The following is an 8,288-nucleotide window of genomic DNA, read 5'->3' on the forward strand; positions in this document are numbered from 1 at the left end:
TGTTGAAACTTTGGTAAGTGTTCTTCACTTCGGTAAAGGTTGGCCGAATAGGCTTTAGTAGAAAACGGTGACATATGCTGGATACAAGTCACCCAATATGTTTTTAACAATAAAGGTTAATGCAGATCTGGGTAGCACTCGTGATTAGTGATCAAGGAAAAGCTATTAAGACTTGGAGTTTCAAGTAAGGTTAAGGTGAGACTTCGGCTTTTGGTAAAGTATTTGATAAGTATATGTGAGTAATCATTGAGTGATATCGATTGTAGGTTCGGGTAAGGGGGATCGCAGCACGCTTTATTACTAGGTGTGCACATACACTGCACATAGAGAGTAGATCGGCAAAAGCCGAAATGCCGAAAAGTTGAAATGCAAAAAAGCTAAAAGTTTGGCTACGATAGTCTTGCAAGTGCGCAAGCACTCATAAGGGGGAAATCGATAGGTTATATGAGGCCCCATAGGCGATTCCATGAACTTGGGACGTGTTTTGGCCAATCGGGCCAGGATGGGCTAAGTGGGCCCGATGGGCTGTTAGGCCCATAATAGGAAAAATTGGCAGCTTGATGTTAAGTGATAAGAAATTATATGAAAGCGTGTATATGAATGTGATTTAGGCCTGATGGGCCGTATGAATTTGATTTAGGCCCAATGGGCCATATGAATTAGATTGGGCCTAGTGGGCCATACGCATGTATGTAGACTTGCTTGGGCTCTGTAAGGGGTTTTGGGCCTAGTATCTGACAACTGTTTAATTGACATAAAACTTAATTAATTAATTACGACCGTGGACGAGTCATAGGGTTAAGGTGTGGTAATGGGTATATGCATGTCTAGGATTATATCTAGGGAGAGCTTAGTACTTAAGCGGTCTTAATGACTCAGTTTCTCTTCTCTGGAATCCTACCTCGTGCATAGTATCTGTTCACTTTAGCCAAGGAGGACTTGTTAATGGGCCAAGGTAAGTAATAAACCTGATAAAGAGAAATTATCAAAATGCCCATAAGGGCGAAGATGACCAAAATACCCTTATTTGTTGAATGTAAGATTTATGGATGTTACATGTAGATCCACTACATACATACGATATTCTATTTAGGTTGCATATGGGTTGAGAATTACGGAATAGAGGAAGTATATGAGGATCGCATGGTTGCTTGATAACCGTGGGTCCACCGATGGCTTTTAAGCCCAATATGTGATTAGCAGCTTGCTGCAATGAAGGTAGTTCAGCAACCAGGCTACCATTGATGTGTATCTGATGGGTAGGTCGATATTTATATCCTCACATGATGCATATCAGAGTACGGAGTTGATGTGTACCAGTTGGATTATTGGGGTGGGTTGCACTACATTACATTGCATGTATGATTTTATGGATTGATGAATGCTTATTACTTGTCGAGGGTCGTACACACTGAGTTTTCGAAAACTCACTCCCTCTTTTATTTTTCTTAGGTGATGCTCAGTAGAAGGTTCAATGTTTGGAGGGACTCGGAGGCGGCCAGCTAGCGAGTTGACTTGGACTTGTTTTTTTTTATTATAAGAAAGCATATAGTTTCTAGCTTATTAAGTAATTTCAGACTGGATTGAAATAAGGCATTCCCTTTTATTATTATTTGGATTGTTATTTTTATGCATTGTAATTATGAGAAGGTGAACATGGGTTTCCTAAACCATAGATTGTTTTTCTACGTTTTCGCAACTAAATTTTAAAAATGACAGGCTTTCATAAATCATATGTTTTAAACAAGCTTTCATGATTGAAAGAGAGTTTTTATAAGTTAATTAAGGTTTTTCATTTTAAGGAAGGGTTTTCAATGAAAATAAGTTTTTCGCTAAAACACTTCAATGTGACGCACTAGATTCGGCCATAACATCTGAGCCGGGTTTGGGGTGTTACATTTAGTGGTATCAAAGCCCAGGTTGCAAAACTCGGGCTGTGAAGTGGGCCTTATCATTTTGGGTTTTGTTTTAAAAAAAATTTGAATCACAATGTTTTGCAAGAAAAAGAATTCTTGCTATGCGGCACACCGAGTCTCTGACGTTGAACCAAGTAAGTTCCTTTATTCTTAAGCTTGTGTAATTTTATATACTGTAGGTAGTCAATGAGCTACTTTAGACGATTATGCTAAGATTTTTTGTTAGATTGAAACTGAAGCCCGTAGGACCTTGGAACTGTAGAGGATTGACGAAAACAACCTTCTTTTAATACTTCCCTAAAACATCAGTTTAATTACTAAAACTAACTAAAACTTCATAAAGTTTCTAATCCAGATAATATATGAGTGCTAGAAGAGGTGCAAGAGGCTGTGGTAGTGTTAGGGCTGAATCGTCGGCATCAGGCCATATGCCCGATGTTGGAATAGAAAAGGCTTCAGCCTCACCCGCAGCTGGGACTGGACCGTATGATCGGGCCGTGGGGGAAGATGCATTATTGCAGGCAATGCTGAGGATTTTGGAAAGGGTTACAGGGCCCAATAATGGCACGGGAAATCGAGGGTCCATTCTGGAGCGACTTCGATCAAATGGGGCTGAGATCTTTAAAGGCGTAGCTGGTGTGGCTCCTAACGTGGCGAAATACTGGTTGGAGGCCACCGAAATGATAATAGAGGACTTGGATTGTTCTCCTGAACAAAAGTTGAAAGGGGCAGTGTCACTACTTAGGGAAGAAGCTTACCAGTGTTAGCTGACAGTGAAAGAGGGCACCCAACCTAAGCAAGTCACTTGGGAGTTCTTCAAAACTGCGTTCCAAGAGAAGTATGCAGCTGCGAGTTCTGCGGATGCTAGAAGGAAGGAGTTCCTAAACTTGACCCAGGGAAACAAATCTGTGGTGGAGTATGAGGCAGAATTTCTACTCCTTAGTAGGTAAGCAAGAGTTTGGTGGCAACGGACTATGAGCGTTGCATTAGGTTTGAGGATGGTCTTAAGGATAACCTTAGAGTATTGATAGCCCCACAAAGAGAGGGAGTTTTCTCGGAGTTGGTGGAGAAAGCAAAGATAGCGGAGGAGGTAAAGCGCACTGAGCGCCTAAATAGGGAAAAAGAAAAGGGTAAGAATAAAAGGGAAGCTGAGACTCTTGGTATTGGACAGAGGCCTAGGGCTAGGACCCGAGATAATGGGCCAGTTAGAGTAGGGCCCCTACTGTTAGCCCAGGGGTGCCACCTTGTGCTGATTATGGGAAAGGTCATGTAGGCGAGTGTTGGAAGAGGACAGGAGCCTGTCTAGCTTGTGGATCTATGGAGCATAGGATCAAGAATTTCCCTCGAATGCCAGCTTAGGTGCCAGTCGTGAGCCGAGGTGGTGTTCAGCAACCAAGGGGTGGTCAGTAGCCTCTTAGAGGCCGTGGTCAGGCTAAGGGTGGAAATGGCTTGGGCAGTGGAGCATCAGGCAGAGGTGTTGGTCATGCTGAGGTGAGACAGCCAGCATTGGTTTATGCAGTACGTCGTCGAGAGGACGGAGAAGCTCCAGAGGCGAATATTGGTACGTACTTTAACCATAATGTGCTATTTACTTAGTTTGGAATTAGAGTGCACAGCGGGAGCATGGTGCGGTAGTCTATGTTATGCAGCTGTACTAATAATTGGGAATTTCGAGGATGAAATTTCTTTTAGGGGGTATAGTTGTAACGCCCTAAAAATTCAAAAATCCCAAACTTTCATTTTTTCTTCGGTTTCGATAAAAATTGTGTTTAACATTCCTAGTCAAGTGTTAATTATGTGATAGTAGGTCATGGTTAAGGTTTGAGTTCGAACTTAGGGGTGAAGGAATTATGGGTTAATAAATAAAGTGGGTTGGTTTTTAAAAAAAATGAAGGAAAAATTGGACACAAGAAAGCCTTGTGGTGGAGTGGCAAGTGGCGTCACATGCAAGGCAATGAGGTATGGGGTTCGAATCCCTCCTTGCTCAAAAGAAGGATTTATTTTTGCTTAAGGGATGAACAGTGGTGGCGTTGGATATGAACTCTGTAGGGAGTGATAAGAGGAGAAATTTGAGGAGGGGATTAAGAGGTTATCAGGGCGAAAAATTAGGAGATGAGGAGCGTAAAGAGGTAGAGCTAAATTGGGGATTAGGGGATAGGAAATTAGGCTAGAGGCTATATATAGGTGCCGAATGTGAGGTTTCCAGGCTAATGTCGAATTCTCGCTCACCTTGTTGCCAGAAAACACCATTTTTCTCCAAAGATCTAAGAGTAAGAATCTCTTATTCTTCCTTTTTTTTCTTTGTGCCGATTTTCCATTCTTCCCTACTCAAATTCTCTTTTTTATTCACCTCTAGTTTTAAATGATTTCTACTTCTCTTTATGCCGAATAACCACTTTTACCATACAAGTTTCAAGAGTCGAATATCCTCTGTGCCGCCACTACTCTTTCTACTTTGGCTGATTCTAGTGTAAGTGTTTTGGTCACTCAATCGGTTTTGCTAGTATAGGTCACTCTATCCCTCACTTCTTCTAATCGGTTTTGGTAGGATTAGTATCGAATCCCAGTCTTTTGGATCCCTGTAGATTTGCTCCCTAGGTGTTGAAACTTTGGTAAGTGTTCTTCACTTCGATAAAGGTTGGCCGAATAGGCTTTAGTAGGAAAGGGTGACATATGCTGGATACAAGTCACCCAATATGTTTTTAACGATAAAGGTTAATGCAGATCTGGGTAGCACTCGTGATTAGTGATCAAGGAAAAGCTATTAAGACTTGGCGTTTCAGGTAAGGTTAAGGTGAAACTTTGACTTTTGGTAAGGTATTCGATAAGTATATGTGAGTAGTCATTGAGTGATATCAATTGTAGGTTCGTGGTAAGGGGGATCGCAGCAGGCTTTATTACCAGGTGTGTACATACACTGCACACACAGAGTAGATCGGCAAAAGCTAAAATGCCGAAAAGCCGAAAGTTTGGCTACGGTAGTCTTGCGAGTGTGCGAACACTCGTAAGAGGGAAACCGATAGGCTATCTGAGGCCCCATGGGCAATTCCATGAACTTGGGACGTGTTTTGGCCAACCGGGCCAGGATGGGCTAAGTAGGCCCGATGGGCTGTTGGGCCCATAATAGGCAAAATTGGCAACTTGATGTTAAGTGATAGGAAATTATATGAAAGCATGTATTTGAATGTGATTTGGGCCTAATGGGCCGTATGAATGTGATTTGGGCCTAGTGGGCCATATGAATGAGATTGGGCCTAATGGGCCATATGCATGTATGTAGACTTGTTTGGGCTCTGTAAGGGGTTTTAGGCCTAGTATCTGACAACTGTTTAATTGACATAAAACTTAATTAATTAATTGCGGCCATGGATGAGTTATAGGGTTAAGGTGTGGTAATGGGTACATGCATGTCTAGGATTGGATCTAGCGAGAGCTTGGTACTTAAGCGGTCTTAATTTCTCACCTCCTCTTCTCTGGAATACTTCCTGGTGCATAGTATCTGTTCACTTTAGCCAACGAAGACTTGTTAACGGGCTAAGGTAAGTAATAGACCTAATAAAGAGAAATTACCGAAATGCCCCTAAAGGCAAAGATGACCAAAATACCCCTATGTGTTAAATGTAATATTTATGGATGTTATATGCAGATCCACTGCATACATACAATATTCTGTTTAGGTTGCATATGGGTTGGGAATTACAAAATGGAGGAAGTATATGAGGATCGCATGGTTGCTTTACAACCGTGGGTCCACTAACGACTTTTAAGCCCAATATGAGATTGGCAGCTTGCTGCAATGAAGGTAGTTCTGCAACCGGGCTACCATTGATGTGTATCGAATGGGTGGGTCAATATTTATATCCCCACATGATATGTATCGGGGGACAGAGTTGATGTGTACCGATTGGATTATTGGGGTGGGTTGCACTGCATTGCATTGCATGTATGATTTTATGGATTGATGAATACTTATTACTCGTCGAGGGTCGTACACACTAAGTTTTCAAAAACTCACTCCCTCTTTTATTTTTCTCAGGTTATGCTCAGTAGAAGGTTCGATGTTTGGAGGGACTCGGAGGTGGCCAGCTAGTAAGACTATTTTATTATAAGAAAGCATATAGTGTCTAGCTTATTAAGTAATTTAAGACTAGAATGAAATAAAGCCTTCCCTTTTTATATTTGGATTGTTATTTTTATGCGTTGTAATTATGAGAAGGTGAACATGGGTTTCCTAAATCATAGATTGTTTTTCTACGTTTTCGCAACTAAATTTTAAAAATGACAGGCTTTCATAAATCATATGCTTTAAACAAGCTTTCACGATTGAAAGAGTGTTTTTATAAGTTAATTAAGGTTTTTCATTTTAAGGAAGGGTTTTCAATGAAAACAAGGTTTTCACTAAAACACTTCAATGTGATGCGTCAGATTCGACCATAACATCTGGGCCGGGTTTAGGGTGTTACAATACTCCTCGTTCCTGCTATCAATTTCATCAAAATAAGGTTTTAGACGGGTAATAGTTACCTTAAAAGTGTCAAATTTGGGATGAATTACCTTGACTGTACCACATGGAAAAATACTGAGTACCGTAAGAGGGATTGTTCCGTTAGGTTCAGAAGTGGCAATACGAGGGTCTGTTGCATCTAGTAGTACTTTGTCTCCAACCTTAAGTTGATTTGGTAAAATATTGAGCTCGTCATGGCGTGGTTTTGGTTTATCGTGTGTCCTTGGTTTATGTGTTTCCAATTCATCTAGTTCCTCGATTTGTAGCGTTCGTTCTTCATAGATGGGTTCTTTGTTGTTACTTGAACAAGGCTCATATGTGCTGTTCGAATGTGATTCCTATAAAGAAGGTTGCAACACATGGTCAGTATTAATAGGATTAGGAGCTTGAAGAGTAACTGAGTCATCACCTACACGAAGTGTGAGTTCACTTGTACCAACATCAAAAACGGTTTTAGCAGTTGCTAAAAAGGGTCTTCCTAGAATTAGAGTTGCGTCACTACCCTCTTCTATGTCTAGAACAACAAATCGATTGTGAATATATATTCATCAATTTTTACATGTATATATTCAATGATGCCTCTAGGAAATCTGATAGTTTTATCGGCTAACTGAATACTCATCCTAGTTTGTTTGGGTTTCCCAAGACCTAGTTGTTTAGACATTTTGTAGGCATGACATTAATACTAGCCCTAAATCAGCCAAAGCATTTTTAACATTTAAGCTACCAATTAAACAAGGAATCATAAAACTCCCTGGATCTTTCAATTTTTGGCAAGCTTGTTCTGTAGAATGGCTGAGCAAACTGCATTTAACTCCACATGCGACTCCTCATCCAACTTCCATTTATTTTCTAAAAGCTTCTTTAAGAATTTGAATGCACTTGGCATCTGTGAAAAAGCTTCAATAAACGGTAATTTAATGTGTAATTTCTTTAATAGTTTAAGGAATTTACCAAATTGTTCATCTGTGCGGTCTTTCCTTGTCGCATTGGGGTTTGACACTCGTGGTTTGTACTCTTTACTTACCGGTTTCTACTTAGTGTGGTCTACCTCGTCTTTACGTTTACTTACCACAATTCCTTGTCTCGGTTCTGGTTCAGGTTCAACTAACCCTTCCTCGTCTTGGATGGTAATTGCGTTGAGTTGTTCCTTTGGGTTAGATTCAGTGTTACTTGGCAGGCTACCTTGTGGTCATTTAGAAATCAATTTGGCGAGTTGGCCTATCTGAGTTTTGAGCCCTTGGATCGATGCCTATTGATTCTTAAGTGCTATATCGGTATTCTGAAAGTGAGTTTCTGACACTGGGATAAACTTCGTTAGCATCTCCTCAAGGTTCGGCTTTCTCTTATTGGTAAGGTGGTTGTTGAAAAGCTGGAGGATGTTGTGGCCTTTGATTTCCTTGACCACCCCACGAGAAATTGGATGGTTCCTCCAACCTGCATTATAGGTATTACTATATAGGTTATTTTGAGATCTAGAATTATTATTACCCATCTATTAGACTTGTTCCACCTCGATGTTGGGGCTGAAGGATTGATATTCTATGTGTGTTCCTCCTTCATTTGAATCACACCTCATAACTGGATGTACCTGAGTAGAACCACACAAACTGTCAATCTTTTTATTCAAGAGTTCTTCCTGGTTAGATAGCATAGTAACCGCATTAAGGTTGAAAACACCGGCCACTTTCATCGGCTTTGTCCTCATAACTTGCCACTGATAGTTATTCAGTGACATTTCTTCAATAAATTCGTAAGCCACTTCAAGTGTTTTGTTATTCGAAGTTCCACTGGTGGCTACGTCGATGTGTTGCCTTGTTGAGGGGTTCAATCTATTGTCAAACGTCTGAACCTGTAGCCAAAGTGGT

The sequence above is a fragment of the Gossypium hirsutum genome, chromosome A08 (assembly GCF_007990345.1).
Source record: "Gossypium hirsutum isolate 1008001.06 chromosome A08, Gossypium_hirsutum_v2.1, whole genome shotgun sequence".
NCBI lineage: Eukaryota > Viridiplantae > Streptophyta > Magnoliopsida > Malvales > Malvaceae > Gossypium > Gossypium hirsutum.